Here is a 16,770-nt window from a genome sequence, read left to right on the forward strand (position 1 = left end):
TCCGGTCTTGTCCGGTCTTGTCTGTGTCTTGTCCGGTCTTGTCTGGGTCTTGTCCGGTCTTGTCCGATCTTGTCCGGTCTTGTCTGGGTCTTGTCCGGTCTTGTCTGGGTCTTGTCCGGTCTTGTCCGGTCTTGTCTGGGTCTTGTCCGGCCTTATGTGGGTCTTGTCCGGTCTTGTCTGGGTCTTGTCCGGTCTTTTCTGGGTCTTGTCCGGTCTTGTCCGGTCTTGTCTGGGTCTTGTCCGGTCTTGTCCGGGTCTTGTCCGGTCTTGTCCGGTCTTGTCCGGTCTTGTCCGGGTCTTTTCCGGTCTTGTCCGGTCTTGTCCGGTCTTGTCCGGTCTTGTCCGGTCTTGTCCGGTCTTGTCTGGATCTCGTCCGGTCTTGTCCGGTCTTGTCTGGGTCTCGTCCGGTCTTGTCCGATCTTGTCTGGGTCTTGTCCGGTCTTGTCCGGTCTTGTCTGGGTCTTGTCCGGTCTTGTCTGGGTCTTGTCCGGTCTTGTCCGGTCTTGTCTGGGTCTTGTCCGGTCTTGTCCGGTCTTGTCTGGGTCTTGTCCGGTCTTGTCTGGGTCTTGTCTGGGTCTTGTCCGGTCTTGTCTGGTTCTTGTCCGGTCTTGTCCGGTCTTGTCTGGGTCTTGTACGGTCTTTTCCGGTCTTGTCTGGGTCTTGTCCGGTCTTGTCCGGTGTTGTCTGGGTCTTGTCCGGTCTTGTCCGTTCTTGTCTGTGTCTTGTCCGGTCTTGTCCGGTCTTGTCTGGGTCTTGTCCGGTCTTGTCCGGTCTTGTCTGGGTCTTGTCCGGTCTTGTCCGGTCTTGTCCGGTCTTGTCCGGTCTTGTCTGGGTCTTGTCCGGTCTTGTCTGGGTCTTGTCCGGTCTTGTCCGGTCTTGTCTGTGTCTTGTCCGGTCTTGTCTGGGTCTTGTCCGGTCTTGTCTGGGTCTTGTCCGGTCTTGTCCGGTCTTGTCCGGTCTTGTCAGGGTCTTGTCCGGTCTTGTCCGGTCTTGTCCGGTCTTGTCTGGGTCTCGTCCGGTCTTGTCCGGTCTTGTCTGGGTCTCGTCCGGTCTTGTCCGGTCTTGTCCGATCTTGTCTGGGTCTTGTCCGGTCTTGTCCGGTCTTGTCTGGGTCTTGTCCGGTCTTGTCTGGGTCTTGTCCGGTCTTGTCCGGTCTTGTCTGGGTCTTGTCCGGTCTTGTCCGGTCTTGTCTGGGTCTTGTCCGGTCTTGTCCGGTCTTGTCTGGGTCTTGTCCGGTCTTGTCTGGGTCTTGTCCGGTCTTGTCCGGTCTTGTCTGGGTCTTGTCCGGTCTTTTCCGGTCTTGTCTGGGTCTTGTCCGGTCTTGTCCGGTCTTGTCTGGGTCTTGTCCGGTCTTGTCCGTTCTTGTCTGGGTCTTGTCCGGTCTTGTCCGGTCTTGTCTGGGTCTTGTCCGGTCTTGTCCGGTATTGTCCGGTCTTGTCTGGGTCTTGTCCGGTCTTGTCCGGTCTTGTCCGGGTCTTGTCCGGTCTTGTCTGGGTCTTGTCCGGTCTTGTCCGGTCTTGTCTGGGTCTTGTCCGGTCTTGTCCGGTCTTGTCTGGGTCTTGTCCGGTCTTGTCCGGTCTTGTCTGGGTCTTGTCCGGTCTTGTCCGGTCTTGTCTGGGTCTTGTCCGGTCTTGTCCGGTCTTGTCTGGGTCTTGTCCGGTCTTGTCCGGTCTTGTCCGGTCTTGTCTGGGTCTTGTCCGGTCTTGTCTGGGTCTTGTCCGGTCTTGTCCGGTATTGTCCGGTCTTGTCTGGGTCTTGTCCAGTCTTGTCCGGTCTTGTCCGGGTATTGTCCGGTCTTGTCTGGGTCTTGTCCGGTCTTGTCCGGTCTTGTCCGGCCTTGTCCGGTCTTGTCAGGGTCTTGTCCGGTCTTGTCCGGTCTTGTCCGGTCTTGTCCGGTCTTGTCTTGTTCTCGTCCGGTCTTGTCCGGTCTTGTCTGGGTCTCGTCCGGTCTTGTCCGGTCTTGTCCGATCTTGTCTGGGTCTTGTCCGGTCTTGTCCGGTCTTGCCTGGGTCTTGTCCGGTCTTGTCTGGGTCTTGTCCGGTCTTGTCCGGTCTTGTCTGGGTCTTGTCCGGTCTTGTCCGGTCTTGTCTGGGTCTTGTCCGGTCTTGTCCGGTCTTGTCTGGGTCTTGTCCATCTTGTCTGGGTCTTGTCCGGTCTTGTCCGGTCTTGTCTGGGTCTTGTCCAGTCTTGTCCGGTCTTGTCTGGGTCTCGTCCGGTCTTGTCCGGTCTTGTCTGGGTATCGTCCGGTCTTGTCCGGTCTTGTCTGGGTCTCGTCCGGTCTTGTCCGGTCTTGTCTGGGTCTCGTCCGTTCTTGTCCGGTCTTGTCTGGGTTTCGTCCGGTCTTGTCCGGTCTTGTCTGGGTCTTGTCCGGTCTTGTCCGGACTTGTCTGGGTCTTGTCCGGTCTTGTCCGGTCTTGACTGGGTCTTGACTGGGTCTTGTCCGGTCTTGTCTGGTTCTTGTCCGGTTCTTGTCCGGTCTTGTCCTGTCTTGTCTGGGTCTTGTCCGGTCTTGTCCGGTCTTGTCTGGGTCTTGTCCGGTCTTGTCCGGTCTTGTCTGGGTCTTGTCCGGTCTTGTCTGGGTCTTGTCCGGGTCTTGTCCGGTCTTGTCCGGTCTTGTCTGGGTCTTGTCCGGTCTTGTCTGGGTCTTGTCCGGTCTTGTCCGGTCTTGTCCGGTCTTGTCCGGTCTTGTCTGGGTCTTGTCCGGTCTTGTCTGGGTCTTGTCCGGTCTTGTCCGGTCTTGTCTGTGTCTTGTCCGGTCTTGTCCGGTTTTGTCTGGGTCTTGTCCGGTCTTGTCCGGTCTTGTCCGGTCTTGTCCGGTCTTGTCAGGCTCTTGTCCGGTCTTGTCCGGTCTGTTCTGGGTCTTGTCCGGTCTTGTCCAGTCTTGTCTGGGTCTTGTCCGGTCTTGTCCGGTCTTGTCTGGCTCTTGTCCGGTCTTGACTGGGTCTTGTCCGGTCTTGACTGGGTCTTGTCCGGTCTTGTCCGGTCTTGTCTTGTCTGGGTTTTGTCCGGTCTTGTCCGGTCTTGTCTGTGTCTTGTCCGGTCTTGTCTGGGTCTTGTCCGGTCTTGTCCGATCTTGTCCGGTCTTGTCTGGGTCTTGTCCGGTCTTGTCTGGGTCTTGTCCGGTCTTGTCCGGTCTTGTCTGGGTCTTGTCCGGCCTTATGTGGGTCTTGTCCGGTCTTGTCTGGGTCTTGTCCGGTCTTGTCCGGTCTTTTCTGGGTCTTGTCCGGTCTTGTCCGGTCTTGTCTGGGTCTTGTCCGGTCTTGTCCGGGTCTTGTCCGGTCTTGTCCGGTCTTGTCCGGTCTTGTCCGGGTCTTGTCCGGTCTTGTCCGGTCTTGTCCGGTCTTGTCCGGTCTTGTCCGGTCTTGTCCGGTCTTGTCTGGATCTCGTCCGGTCTTGTCCGGTCTTGTCTGGGTCTCGTCCGGTCTTGTCCGATCTTGTCTGGGTCTTGTCCGGTCTTGTCCGGTCTTGTCTGGGTCTTGTCCGGTCTTGTCTGGGTCTTGTCCGGTCTTGTCCGGTCTTGTCTGGGTCTTGTCCGGTCTTGTCCGGTCTTGTCCGGTCTTGTCTGGGTCTTGTCCGGTCTTGTCTGGGTCTTGTCTGGGTCTTGTCCGGTCTTGTCTGGGTCTTGTCCGGTCTTGTCCGGTCTTGTCTGGGTCTTGTACGGTCTTTTCCGGTCTTGTCTGGGTCTTGTCCGGTCTTGTCCGGTGTTGTCTGGGTCTTGTCCGGTCTTGTCCGTTCTTGTCTGGGTCTTGTCCGGTCTTGTCCGGTCTTGTCTGGGTCTTGTCCGGTCTTGTCCGGTCTTGTCTGGGTCTTGTCCGGTCTTGTCCGGTCTTGTCCGGTCTTGTCCGGTCTTGTCTGGGTCTTGTCCGGTCTTGTCAGGGTCTTGTCCGGTCTTGTCCGGTCTTGTCTGTGTCTTGTCCGGTCTTGTCTGGGTCTTGTCCGGTCTTGTCAGGGTCTTGTCCGGTCTTGTCCGGTCTTGTCCGGTCTTGTCCGGTCTTGTCTGGGTCTCGTCCGGTCTTGTCCGGTCTTGTCTGGGTCTCGTCCGGTCTTGTCCGGTCTTGTCCGATCTTGTCTGGGTCTTGTCCGGTCTTGTCCGGTCTTGTCTGGGTCTTGTCCGGTCTTGTCAGGGTCTTGTCCGGTCTTGTCCGGTCTTGTCCGGTCTTGTCCGGTCTTGTCTGGGTCTTGTCCGGTCTTGTCCGGTCTTGTCTGGGTCTTGTCCGGTCTTGTCTGGTCTTGTCTGGGTCTTGTCCGGTCTTGTCCGGTCTTGTCTGGGTCTTGTCCGGTCTTTTCCGGTCTTGTCTGGGTCTTGTCCGGTCTTGTCCGGTCTTGTCTGGGTCTTGTCCGGTCTTGTCCGTTCTTGTCTGGGTCTTGTCCGGTCTTGTCCGGTCTTGTCTGGGTCTTGTCCGGTCTTGTCCGGTATTGTCCGGTCTTGTCTGGGTCTTGTCCGGTCTTGTCCGGTCTTGTCCGGGTCTTGTCCGGTCTTGTCTGGGTCTTGTCCGGTCTTGTCCGGTCTTGTCCGGTCTTGTCTGGGTCTTGTCCGGTCTTGTCCGGTCTTGCCTGGGTCTTGTCCGGTCTTGTCTGGGTCTTGTCCGGTCTTGTCCGGTCTTGTCTGGGTCTTGTCCGGTCTTGTCCGGTCTTGTCTGGGTCTTGTCCGGTCTTGTCCGGTCTTGTCTGGGTCTTGTCCGGTCTTGTCCGGTCTTGTCTGGGTCTTGTCCGGTCTTGTCCGGTCTTGTCCGGTCTTGTCTGGGTCTTGTCCGGTCTTGTCCGGTCTTGTCTGTGTCTTGTCCGGTATTGTCCGGTCTTGTTTGGGTCTTGTCCGGTCTTGTCTGGGTCTTGTCTGGTCTTGTCCGGTCTTGTCCGGTCTTGTCAGGGTCTTGTCCGGTCTTGTCCGGACTTGTCTGGGTCTTGTCCGGTCTTGTCTGGGTCTTGTCCGGTCTTGTCCGGTCTTGTCTGTGTCTTGTCCGGTCTTGACTGGGTCTTGTCCGGTCTTGACTGGGTCTTGTCCGGTCTTGTCCGGTCTTGTCCGGTCTTGTCTTGTTTGGGTCTTGTCCGGTCTTGTCTGGGTCTTGTCCGGTCTTGTCCGGTCTTGTCTGGGTCTTGTCTGGTCTTATGTGGGTCTTGTCCGGTCTTGTCTGGGTCTTGTCCGGTCTTGTCCGGTCTTTTCTGGGTCTTGTCCGGTCTTGTCCGGTCTTGTCCGGGTCTTGTCCGGTCTTGTCCGGTCTTGTCCGGTCTTGTCTGGGTCTTGTCCGGTCTTGTCTGGTCTTGTCCGGTCTTGTCTGGGTCTTGTCCGGTCTTGTCCGGTCTTGCCTGGGTCTTGTCCGGTCTTTTCTGGGTCTTGTCCGGTCTTGTCCGGTCTTGTCTGGGTCTTGTCCGGTCTGGTCCGGTCTTGTCTGGGTCTTGTCCGGTCTTGTCCGGTCTTGTCTGGGTCTTGTCCGGTCTTGTCCGGTCTTGTCTGTGTCTTCTCCGGTCTTGTCTGGGTCTTGTCCGGTCTTGTCTGGGTCTTGTCCGGTCTTGTCCTGTCTTGTCCGGTCTTGTCAGGGTCTTGTCCGGTCTTGTCCGGTCTTGTCCGGTCTTGTCCGGTCTTGTCTGGGTCTCGTCCGGTCTTGTCCGGTCTTGTCTGGGTCTCGTCCGGTCTTGTCCGGTCTTGTCCGATCTTGTCCGGTCTTGTCTGGGTCTTGTCCGGTCTTGTCTGGGTCTTGTCCGGTCTTGTCCGGTCTTGTCTGGGTCTTGTCCGGTCTTGTCCGGTCTTGTCTGGGTCTTGTCCGGTCTTGTCCGGTCTTGTCTGGGTCTTGTCCGGTCTTGTCTGGGTCTTGTCCGGTCTTGTCCGGTCTTGTCTGGGTCTTGTCCGGTCTTTTCCGGTCTTGTCTGGGTCTTGTCCGGTCTTCTCCGGTCTTGTCTGGGTCTTGTCCGGTCTTGTCCGTTCTTGTCTGGGTCTTGTCCGGTCTTGTCCGGTCTTGTCTGGGTCATGTCCGGTCTTGTCCGGTATTGTCCGGTCTTGTCTGGGTCTTGTCCGGTCTTGTCCGGTCTTGTCCGGGTCTTGTCCGGTCTTGTCTGTGTCTTGTCCGGTCTTGTCTGGGTCTTGTCCGGTCTTGTCTGGGTCTTGTCCGGTCTTGTCCGGTCTTGTCAGGGTCTTGTCCGGTCTTGTCCGTTCTTGTCTGGGTCTTGTCCGGTCTTGTCCGGTCTTGTCTGGGTCTTGTCCGGTCTTGTCCGGTATTGTCCGGTCTTGTCTGGGTCTTGTCCGGTCTTGTCCGGTCTTGTCCGGGTCTTGTCCGGTCTTGTCTGGGTCTTGTCCGGTCTTGTCCGGTCTTGTCCGGTCTTGTCTGGGTCTTGTCCGGTCTTGTCCGGTCTTGCCTGGGTCTTGTCCGGTCTTGTCTGGGTCTTGTCCGGTCTTGTCCGGTCTTGTCTGGGTCTTGTCCGGTCTTGTCCGGTCTTGTCTGGGTCTTGTCCGGTCTTGTCCGGTCTTGTCTGGGTCTTGTCCGGTCTTGTCCGGTCTTGTCTGGGTCTTGTCCGGTCTTGTCCGGTCTTGTCCGGTCTTGTCTGGGTCTTGTCCGGTCTTGTCTGGGTCTTGTCCGGTCTTGTCCGGTATTGTCCGGTCTTGTCTGGGTCTTGTCCAGTCTTGTCCGGTCTTGTCCGGGTATTGTCCGGTCTTGTCTGGGTCTTGTCCGGTCTTGTCCGGTCTTGTCCGGCCTTGTCCGGTCTTGTCAGGGTCTTGTCCGGTCTTGTCCGGTCTTGTCCGGTCTTGTCCGGTCTTGTCTTGTTCTCGTCCGGTCTTGTCCGGTCTTGTCTGGGTCTCGTCCGGTCTTGTCCGGTCTTGTCCGATCTTGTCTGGGTCTTGTCCGGTCTTGTCCGGTCTTGCCTGGGTCTTGTCCGGTCTTGTCTGGGTCTTGTCCGGTCTTGTCCGGTCTTGTCTGGGTCTTGTCCGGTCTTGTCCGGTCTTGTCTGGGTCTTGTCCGGTCTTGTCCGGTCTTGTCTGGGTCTTGTCCATCTTGTCTGGGTCTTGTCCGGTCTTGTCCGGTCTTGTCTGGGTCTTGTCCAGTCTTGTCCGGTCTTGTCTGGGTCTCGTCCGGTCTTGTCCGGTCTTGTCTGGGTATCGTCCGGTCTTGTCCGGTCTTGTCTGGGTCTCGTCCGGTCTTGTCCGGTCTTGTCTGGGTCTCGTCCGTTCTTGTCCGGTCTTGTCTGGGTTTCGTCCGGTCTTGTCCGGTCTTGTCTGGGTCTTGTCCGGTCTTGTCCGGACTTGTCTGGGTCTTGTCCGGTCTTGTCCGGTCTTGACTGGGTCTTGACTGGGTCTTGTCCGGTCTTGTCTGGTTCTTGTCCGGTTCTTGTCCGGTCTTGTCCTGTCTTGTCTGGGTCTTGTCCGGTCTTGTCCGGTCTTGTCTGGGTCTTGTCCGGTCTTGTCCGGTCTTGTCTGGGTCTTGTCCGGTCTTGTCTGGGTCTTGTCCGGGTCTTGTCCGGTCTTGTCCGGTCTTGTCTGGGTCTTGTCCGGTCTTGTCTGGGTCTTGTCCGGTCTTGTCCGGTCTTGTCCGGTCTTGTCCGGTCTTGTCTGGGTCTTGTCCGGTCTTGTCTGGGTCTTGTCCGGTCTTGTCCGGTCTTGTCTGTGTCTTGTCCGGTCTTGTCCGGTTTTGTCTGGGTCTTGTCCGGTCTTGTCCGGTCTTGTCCGGTCTTGTCAGGCTCTTGTCCGGTCTTGTCCGGTCTGTTCTGGGTCTTGTCCGGTCTTGTCCGGTCTTGTCTGGGTCTTGTCCGGTCTTGTCCGGTCTTGTCTGGGTCTTGTCCGGTCTTGACTGGGTCTTGTCCGGTCTTGACTGGGTCTTGTCCGGTCTTGTCCGGTCTTGTCTTGTCTGGGTTTTGTCCGGTCTTGTCCGGTCTTGTCTGTGTCTTGTCCGGTCTTGTCTGGGTCTTGTCCGGTCTTGTCCGATCTTGTCCGGTCTTGTCTGGGTCTTGTCCGGTCTTGTCTGGGTCTTGTCCGGTCTTGTCCGGTCTTGTCTGGGTCTTGTCCGGCCTTATGTGGGTCTTGTCCGGTCTTGTCTGGGTCTTGTCCGGTCTTGTCCGGTCTTTTCTGGGTCTTGTCCGGTCTTGTCCGGTCTTGTCTGGGTCTTGTCCGGTCTTGTCCGGGTCTTGTCCGGTCTTGTCCGGTCTTGTCCGGTCTTGTCCGGGTCTTGTCCGGTCTTGTCCGGTCTTGTCCGGTCTTGTCCGGTCTTGTCCGGTCTTGTCCGGTCTTGTCTGGATCTCGTCCGGTCTTGTCCGGTCTTGTCTGGGTCTCGTCCGGTCTTGTCCGATCTTGTCTGGGTCTTGTCCGGTCTTGTCCGGTCTTGTCTGGGTCTTGTCCGGTCTTGTCTGGGTCTTGTCCGGTCTTGTCCGGTCTTGTCTGGGTCTTGTCCGGTCTTGTCCGGTCTTGTCCGGTCTTGTCTTGGTCTTGTCCGGTCTTGTCTGGGTCTTGTCTGGGTCTTGTCCGGTCTTGTCTGGGTCTTGTCCGGTCTTGTCCGGTCTTGTCTGGGTCTTGTACGGTCTTTTCCGGTCTTGTCTGGGTCTTGTCCAGTCTTGTCCGGTGTTGTCTGGGTCTTGTCCGGTCTTGTCCGTTCTTGTCTGGGTCTTGTCCGGTCTTGTCCGGTCTTGTCTGGGTCTTGTCCGGTCTTGTCCGGTCTTGTCTGGGTCTTGTCCGGTCTTGTCCGGTCTTGTCCGGTCTTGTCCGGTCTTGTCTGGGTCTTGTCCGGTCTTGTCAGGGTCTTGTCCGGTCTTGTCCGGTCTTGTCTGTGTCTTGTCCGGTCTTGTCTGGGTCTTGTCCGGTCTTGTCAGGGTCTTGTCCGGTCTTGTCCGGTCTTGTCCGGTCTTGTCCGGTCTTGTCTGGGTCTCGTCCGGTCTTGTCCGGTCTTGTCTGGGTCTCGTCCGGTCTTGTCCGGTCTTGTCCGATCTTGTCTGGGTCTTGTCCGGTCTTGTCCGGTCTTGTCTGGGTCTTGTCCGGTCTTGTCTGGGTCTTGTCCGGTCTTGTCCGGTCTTGTCTGGGTCTTGTCCGGTCTTGTCCGGTCTTGTCTGGGTCTTGTCCGGTCTTGTCCGGTCTTGTCTGGGTCTTGTCCGGTCTTGTCTGGTCTTGTCTGGGTCTTGTCCGGTCTTGTCCGGTCTTGTCTGGGTCTTGTCCGGTCTTTTCCGGTCTTGTCTGGGTCTTGTCCGGTCTTGTCCGGTCTTGTCTGGGTCTTGTCCGGTCTTGTCCGTTCTTGTCTGGGTCTTGTCCGGTCTTGTCCGGTCTTGTCTGGGTCTTGTCCGGTCTTGTCCGGTATTGTCCGGTCTTGTCTGGGTCTTGTCCGGTCTTGTCCGGTCTTGTCCGGGTCTTGTCCGGTCTTGTCTGGGTCTTGTCCGGTCTTGTCCGGTCTTGTCCGGTCTTGTCTGGGTCTTGTCCGGTCTTGTCCGGTCTTGCCTGGGTCTTGTCCGGTTTTGTCTGGGTCTTGTCCGGTCTTGTCCGGTCTTGTCTGGGTCTTGTCCGGTCTTGTCCGGTCTTGTCTGGGTCTTGTCCGGTCTTGTCCGGTCTTGTCTGGGTCTTGTCCGGTCTTGTCCGGTCTTGTCTGGGTCTTGTCCGGTCTTGTCCGGTCTTGTCCGGTCTTGTCTGGGTCTTGTCCGGTCTTGTCCGGTCTTGTCTGTGTCTTGTCCGGTATTGTCCGGTCTTGTTTGGGTCTTGTCCGGTCTTGTCTGGGTCTTGTCTGGTCTTGTCCGGTCTTGTCCGGTCTTGTCAGGGTCTTGTCCGGTCTTGTCCGGACTTGTCTGGGTCTTGTCCGGTCTTGTCTGGGTCTTGTCCGGTCTTGTCCGGTCTTGTCTGTGTCTTGTCCGGTCTTGACTGGGTCTTGTCCGGTCTTGACTGGGTCTTGTCCGGTCTTGTCCGGTCTTGTCCGGTCTTGTCTTGTTTGGGTCTTGTCCGGTCTTGTCTGGGTCTTGTCCGGTCTTGTCCGGTCTTGTCTGGGTCTTGTCTGGTCTTATGTGGGTCTTGTCCGGTCTTGTCTGGGTCTTGTCCGGTCTTGTCCGGTCTTTTCTGGGTCTTGTCCGGTCTTGTCCGGTCTTGTCCGGGTCTTGTCCGGTCTTGTCCGGTCTTGTCTGGGTCTTGTCCGGTCTTGTCTGGTCTTGTCCGGTCTTGTCTGGGTCTTGTCCGGTCTTGTCCGGTCTTGCCTGGGTCTTGTCCGGTCTTTTCTGGGTCTTGTCCGGTCTTGTCCGGTCTTGTCTGGGTCTTGTCCGGTCTGGTCCGGTCTTGTCTGGGTCTTGTCCGGTCTTGTCCGGTCTTGTCTGGGTCTTGTCCGGTCTTGTCCGGTCTTGTCTGTGTCTTCTCCGGTCTTGTCTGGGTCTTGTCCGGTCTTGTCTGGGTCTTGTCCGGTCTTGTCCGGTCTTGTCCGGTCTTGTCAGGGTCTTGTCCGGTCTTGTCCGGTCTTGTCCGGTCTTGTCCGGTCTTGTCTGGGTCTCGTCCGGTCTTGTCCGGTCTTGTCTGGGTCTCGTCCGGTCTTGTCCGGTCTTGTCCGATCTTGTCTGGGTCTTGTCCGGTCTTGTCCGGTCTTGTCTGGGTCTTGTCCGGTCTTGTCTGGGTCTTGTCCGGTCTTGTCCGGTCTTGTCTGGGTCTTGTCCGGTCTTGTCCGGTCTTGTCTGGGTCTTGTCCGGTCTTGTCCGGTCTTGTCTGGGTCTTGTCCGGTCTTGTCTGGGTCTTGTCCGGTCTTGTCCGGTCTTGTCTGGGTCTTGTCCGGTCTTTTCCGGTCTTGTCTGGGTCTTGTCCGGTCTTCTCCGGTCTTGTCTGGGTCTTGTCCGGTCTTGTCCGTTCTTGTCTGGGTCTTGTCCGGTCTTGTCCGGTCTTGTCTGGGTCATGTCCGGTCTTGTCCGGTATTGTCCGGTCTTGTCTGGGTCTTGTCCGGTCTTGTCCGGTCTTGTCCGGGTCTTGTCCGGTCTTGTCTGTGTCTTGTCCGGTCTTGTCTGGGTCTTGTCCGGTCTTGTCTGGGTCTTGTCCGGTCTTGTCCGGTCTTGTCAGGGTCTTGTCCGGTCTTGTCCGGTCTTGTCCGGTCTTGTCCGGTCTTGTCTGGGTCTCGTCCGGTCTTGTCCGGTCTTGTCTGGGTCTCGTCCGGTCTTGTCCGGTCTTGTCCGATCTTGTCTGGGTCTTGTCCGGTCTTGTCCGGTCTTGTCTGGGTCTTGTCCGGTCTTGTCTGGGTCTTGTCCGGTCTTGTCCGGTCTTGTCTGGGTCTTGTCCGGTCTTGTCCGGTCTTGTCTGGGTCTTGTCCGGTCTTGTCCGGTCTTGTCTGGGTCTTGTCCGGTCTTGTCTGGGTCTTGTCCGGTCTTGTCCGGTCTTGTCTGGGTCTTGTCCGGTCTTTTCCGGTCTTGTCTGGGTCTTGTCCGGTCTTGTCCGGTCTTGTCTGGGTCTTGTCCGGTCTTGTCCGTTCTTGTCTGGGTCTTGTCCGGTCTTGTCCGGTCTTGTCTGGGTCTTGTCCGGTCTTGTCCGGTCTTGTCTGTGTCTTCTCCGGTCTTGTCTGGGTCTTGTCCGGTCTTGTCTGGGTCTTGTCAAATCTTGTCCGGTCTTGTCCGGTCTTGTCAGGGTCTTGTCCGGTCTTGTCCGGTCTTGTCCGGTCTTGTCCGGTCTTGTCTGGGTCTCGTCCGGTCTTGTCCGGTCTTGTCTGGGTCTCGTCCGGTCTTGTCCGGTCTTGTCCGATCTTGTCTGGGTCTTGTCCGGTCTTGTCCGGTCTTGTCTGGGTCTTGTCCGGTCTTGTCTGGGTCTTGTCCGGTCTTGTCCGGTCTTGTCTGGGTCTTGTCCGGTCTTGTCCGGTCTTGTCTGGGTCTTGTCCGGTCTTGTCCGGTCTTGTCTGGGTCTTGTCCGGTCTTGTCTGGGTCTTGTCCGGTCTTGTCCGGTCTTGTCTGGGTCTTGTCCGGTCTTTTCCGGTCTTGTCTGGGTCTTGTCCGGTCTTCTCCGGTCTTGTCTGGGTCTTGTCCGGTCTTGTCCGTTCTTGTCTGGGTCTTGTCCGGTCTTGTCCGGTCTTGTCTGGGTCATGTCCGGTCTTGTCCGGTATTGTCCGGTCTTGTCTGGGTCTTGTCCGGTCTTGTCCGGTCTTGTCCGGGTCTTGTCCGGTCTTGTCTGTGTCTTGTCCGGTCTTGTCTGGGTCTTGTCCGGTCTTGTCTGGGTCTTGTACGGTCTTGTCCGGTCTTGTCAGGGTCTTGTCCGGTCTTGTCCGGTCTTGTCCGGTCTTGTCCGGTCTTGTCTGGGTCTCGTCCGGTCTTGTCCGGTCTTGTCTGGGTCTCGTCCGGTCTTGTCCGGTCTTGTCCGATCTTGTCTGGGTCTTGTCCGGTCTTGTCCGCTCTTGTCTGGGTCTTGTCCGGTCTTGTCTGGGTCTTGTCCGGTCTTGTCCGGTCTTGTCTGGGTCTTGTCCGGTCTTGTCCGGTCTTGTCTGGGTCTTGTCCGGTCTTGTCCGGTCTTGTCTGGGTCTTGTCCGGTCTTGTCTGGGTCTTGTCCGGTCTTGTCCGGTCTTGTCTGGGTCTTGTCCGGTCTTTTCCGGTCTTGTCTGGGTCTTGTCCGGTCTTCTCCGGTCTTGTCTGGGTCTTGTCCGGTCTTGTCCGTTCTTGTCTGGGTCTTGTCCGGTCTTGTCCGGTCTTGTCTGGGTCATGTCCGGTCTTGTCCGGTATTGTCCGGTCTTGTCTGGGTCTTGTCCGGTCTTGTCCGGTCTTGTCCGGGTCTTGTCCGGTCTTGTCTGTGTCTTGTCCGGTCTTGTCTGGGTCTTGTCCGGTCTTGTCTGGGTCTTGTCCGGTCTTGTCCGGTCTTGTCAGGGTCTTGTCCGGTCTTGTCCGGTCTTGTCCGGTCTTGTCCGGTCTTGTCTGGGTCTCGTCCGGTCTTGTCCGGTCTTGTCTGGGTCTCGTCCGGTCTTGTCCGGTCTTGTCCGATCTTGTCTGGGTCTTGTCCGGTCTTGTCCGCTCTTGTCTGGGTCTTGTCCGGTCTTGTCTGGGTCTTGTCCGGTCTTGTCCGGTCTTGTCTGGGTCTTGTCCGGTCTTGTCCGGTCTTGTCTGGGTCTTGTCCGGTCTTGTCCGGTCTTGTCTGGGTCTTGTCCGGTCTTGTCTGGGTCTTGTCCGGTCTTGTCCGGTCTTGTCTGGGTCTTGTCCGGTCTTTTCCGGTCTTGTCTGGGTCTTGTCCGGTCTTGTCCGGTCTTGTCTGGGTCTTGTCCGGTCTTGTCCGTTCTTGTCTGGGTCTTGTCCGGTCTTGTCCGGTCTTGTATGGGTCTTGTCCGGTCTTGTCCGGTATAGTCCGGTCTTGTCTGGGTCTTGTCCGGTCTTGTCCGGTCTTGTCCGGGTCTTGTCCGGTCTTGTCTGGGTCTTGTCTGGTCTTGTCCGGTCTTGTCCGGTCTTGTCTGGGTCTTGTCCGGTCTTGTCCGGTCTTGCCTGGGTCTTGTCCGGTCTTGTCTGGGTCTTGTCCGGTCTTGTCCGGTCTTGTCTGGGTCTTGTCCGGTCTTGTCCGTTCTTGTCTGGGTCTTGTCCGGTCTTGTCCGGTCTTGTATGGGTCTTGTCCGGTCTTGTCCGGTATAGTCCGGTCTTGTCTGGGTCTTGTCCGGTCTTGTCCGGTCTTGTCCGGGTCTTGTCCGGTCTTGTCTGGGTCTTGTCTGGTCTTGTCCGGTCTTGTCCGGTCTTGTCTGGGTCTTGTCCGGTCTTGTCCGGTCTTGTCTGGGTCTTGTCCGGTCTTGTCCGGTCTTGTCTGGGTCTTGTCCGGTCTTTTCCGGTCTTGTCTGGGTCTTGTCCGGTCTTCTCCGGTCTTGTCTGGGTCTTGTCCGGTCTTGTCCGTTCTTGTCTGGGTCTTGTCCGGTCTTGTCCGGTCTTGTCTGGGTCATGTCCGGTCTTGTCCGGTATTGTCCGGTCTTGTCTGGGTCTTGTCCGGTCTTGTCCGGTCTTGTCCGGGTCTTGTCCGGTCTTGTCTGTGTCTTGTCCGGTCTTGTCTGGGTCTTGTCCGGTCTTGTCTGGGTCTTGTCCGGTCTTGTCCGGTCTTGTCCGGTCTTGTCTGGGTCTTGTCCGGTCTTGTCCGGTCTTGTCTGGGTCTTGTCCGGTCTTTTCCGGTCTTGTCTGGGTCTTGTCCGGTCTTGTCCGGTCTTGTCTGGGTCTTGTCCGGTCTTGTCCGTTCTTGTCTGGGTCTTGTCCGGTCTTGTCCGGTCTTGTATGGGTCTTGTCCGGTCTTGTCCGGTATAGTCCGGTCTTGTCTGGGTCTTGTCCGGTCTTGTCCGGTCTTGTCCGGGTCTTGTCCGGTCTTGTCTGGGTCTTGTCTGGTCTTGTCCGGTCTTGTCCGGTCTTGTCTGGGTCTTGTCCGGTCTTGTCCGGTCTTGCCTGGGTCTTGTCCGGTCTTGTCTGGGTCTTGTCCGGTCTTGTCCGGTCTTGTCTGGGTCTTGTCCGGTCTTGTCCGGTCTTGTCTGGGTCTTGTCCGGTCTTGTCCGGTCTTGTCTGGGTCTTGTCCGGTCTTGTCCGGTCTTGTCTGGGTCTTGTCCGGTCTTGTCCGGTCTTGTCCGGTCTTGTCTGGGTCTTGTCCGGTCTTGTCTGGGTCTTGTCCGGTCTTGTCCGGTCTTGTCTGTGTCTTGTCCGGTATTGTCCGGTCTTGTTTGTGTCTTGTCCGGTCTTGTCTGGGTCTTGTCTGGTCTTGTCCGGTCTTGTCCGGTCTTGTCAGGGTCTTGTCCGGTCTTGTCCGGTCTTGTCTGGGTCTTGTCCGGTCTTGTCTGGGTCTTGTCCGGTCTTGTCCGGTCTTGTCTGTGTCTTGTCCGGTCTTGACTGGGTCTTGTCCGGTCTTGACTGGGTCTTGTCCGGTCTTGTCCGGTCTTGTCCGGTCTTGTCTTGTTTGGGTCTTGTCCGGTCTTGTCTGGGTCTTGTCCGGTCTTGTCCGGTCTTGTCTGGGTCTTGTCCGGTCTTATGTGGGTCTTGTCCGGTCTTGTCTGGGTCTTGTCCGGTCTTGTCCGGTCTTGCCTGGGTCTTGTCCGGTCTTGTCTGGGTCTTGTCCGGTCTTGTCCGGTCTTGTCTGGGTCTTGTCCGGTCTTGTCCGGTCTTGTCTGGGTCTTGTCCGGTCTTGTCCGGTCTTGTCTGGGTCTTGTCCGGTCATGTCCGGTCTTGTCCGGTCTGGTCTGGGTCTTGTCCGGTCTTGTCTGGGTCTTGTCCGGTCTTGTCCGGTCTTGTCTGTGTCTTGTCCGGTATTGTCCGGTCTTGTTTGGGTCTTGTCCGGTCTTGTCTGGGTCTTGTCTGGTCTTGTCCGGTCTTGTCCGGTCTTGTCAGTGTCTTGTCCGGTCTTGTCCGGTCTTGTCTGGGTCTTGTCCGGTCTTGTCCGGTCTTGTCTGTGTCTTGTCCGGTCTTGACTGGGTCTTGTCCGGTCTTGACTGGGTCTTTTCCGGTCTTGTCCGGTCTTGTCCGGTCTTGTCTTGTTTGGGTCTTGTCCGGTCTTGTCTGGGTCTTGTCCGGTCTTGTCCGGTCTTGTCTGGGTCTTGTCCGGTCTGATGTGGGTCTTGTCCGGTCTTGTCTGGGTCTTGTCCGGTCTTGTCCGGTCTTTTCTGGGTCTTGTCCGGTCTTGTCCGGTCTTGTCCGGGTCTTGTCCGGTCTTGTCCGGTCTTGTCTGGGTCTTGTCCGGTCTTGTCTGGTCTTGTCCGGTCTTGTCTGGGTCTTGTCCGGTCTTGTCCGGTCTTGCCTGGGTCTTGTCCGGTCTTTTCTGGGTCTTGTCCGGTCTTGTCCGGTCTTGTCTGGGTCTTGTCCGGTCTTGTCCGGTCTTGTCTGGGTCTTGTCCGGTCTTGTCCGGTCTTGTCTGGGTCTTGTCCGGTCTTGTCCGGTCTTGTCTGGGTCTTGTCCGGTCTTGTCCGGTCTTGTCCGGTCTTGTCTGGGTCTTGTCCGGTCTTGTCTGGGTCTTGTCCGGTCTTGTCCGGTCTTGTCTGGGTCTTGTCCGGTCTTTTCCGGTCTTGTCTGGGTCTTGTCCGGTCTTCTCCGGTCTTGTCTGGGTCTTGTCCGGTCTTGTCCGTTCTTGTCTGGGTCTTGTCCGGTCTTGTCCGGTCTTGTCTGGGTCATGTCCGGTCTTGTCCGGTATTGTCCGGTCTTGTCTGGGTCTTGTCCGGTCTTGTCCGGTCTTGTCCGGGTCTTGTCCGGTCTTGTCTGTGTCTTGTCCGGTCTTGTCTGGGTCTTGTCCGGTCTTGTCTGGGTCTTGTCCGGTCTTGTCTGGTCTTGTCAGGGTCTTGTCCGGTCTTGTCCGGTCTTGTCCGGTCTTGTCCGGTCTTGTCTGGGTCTTGTCCGGTCTTGTCCGGTCTTGTCCGGGTCTTGTCCGGTCTTGTCTGTGTCTTGTCCGGTCTTGTCTGGGTCTTGTCCGGTCTTGTCTGGGTCTTGTCCGGTCTTGTCCGGTCTTGTCAGGGTCTTGTCCGGTCTTGTCCGGTCTTGTCCGGTCTTGTCCGGTCTTGTCTGGGTCTCGTCCGGTCTTGTCCGGTCTTGTCTGGGTCTCGTCCGGTCTTGTCCGGTCTTGTCCGATCTTGTCTGGGTCTTGTCCGGTCTTGTCCGCTCTTGTCTGGGTCTTGTCCGGTCTTGTCTGGGTCTTGTCCGGTCTTGTCCGGTCTTGTCTGGGTCTTGTCCGGTCTTGTCCGGTCTTGTCTGGGTCTTGTCCGGTCTTGTCCGGTCTTGTCTGGGTCTTGTCCGGTCTTGTCTGGGTCTTGTCCGGTCTTGTCCGGTCTTGTCTGGGTCTTGTCCGGTCTTTTCCGGTCTTGTCTGGGTCTTGTCCGGTCTTGTCCGGTCTTGTCTGGGTCTTGTCCGGTCTTGTCCGTTCTTGTCTGGGTCTTGTCCGGTCTT

Source organism: Rhinoraja longicauda, unplaced genomic scaffold (assembly GCF_053455715.1).
Source record: "Rhinoraja longicauda isolate Sanriku21f unplaced genomic scaffold, sRhiLon1.1 Scf000096, whole genome shotgun sequence".
In the NCBI taxonomy this organism is placed as follows: domain Eukaryota; kingdom Metazoa; phylum Chordata; class Chondrichthyes; order Rajiformes; family Arhynchobatidae; genus Rhinoraja; species Rhinoraja longicauda.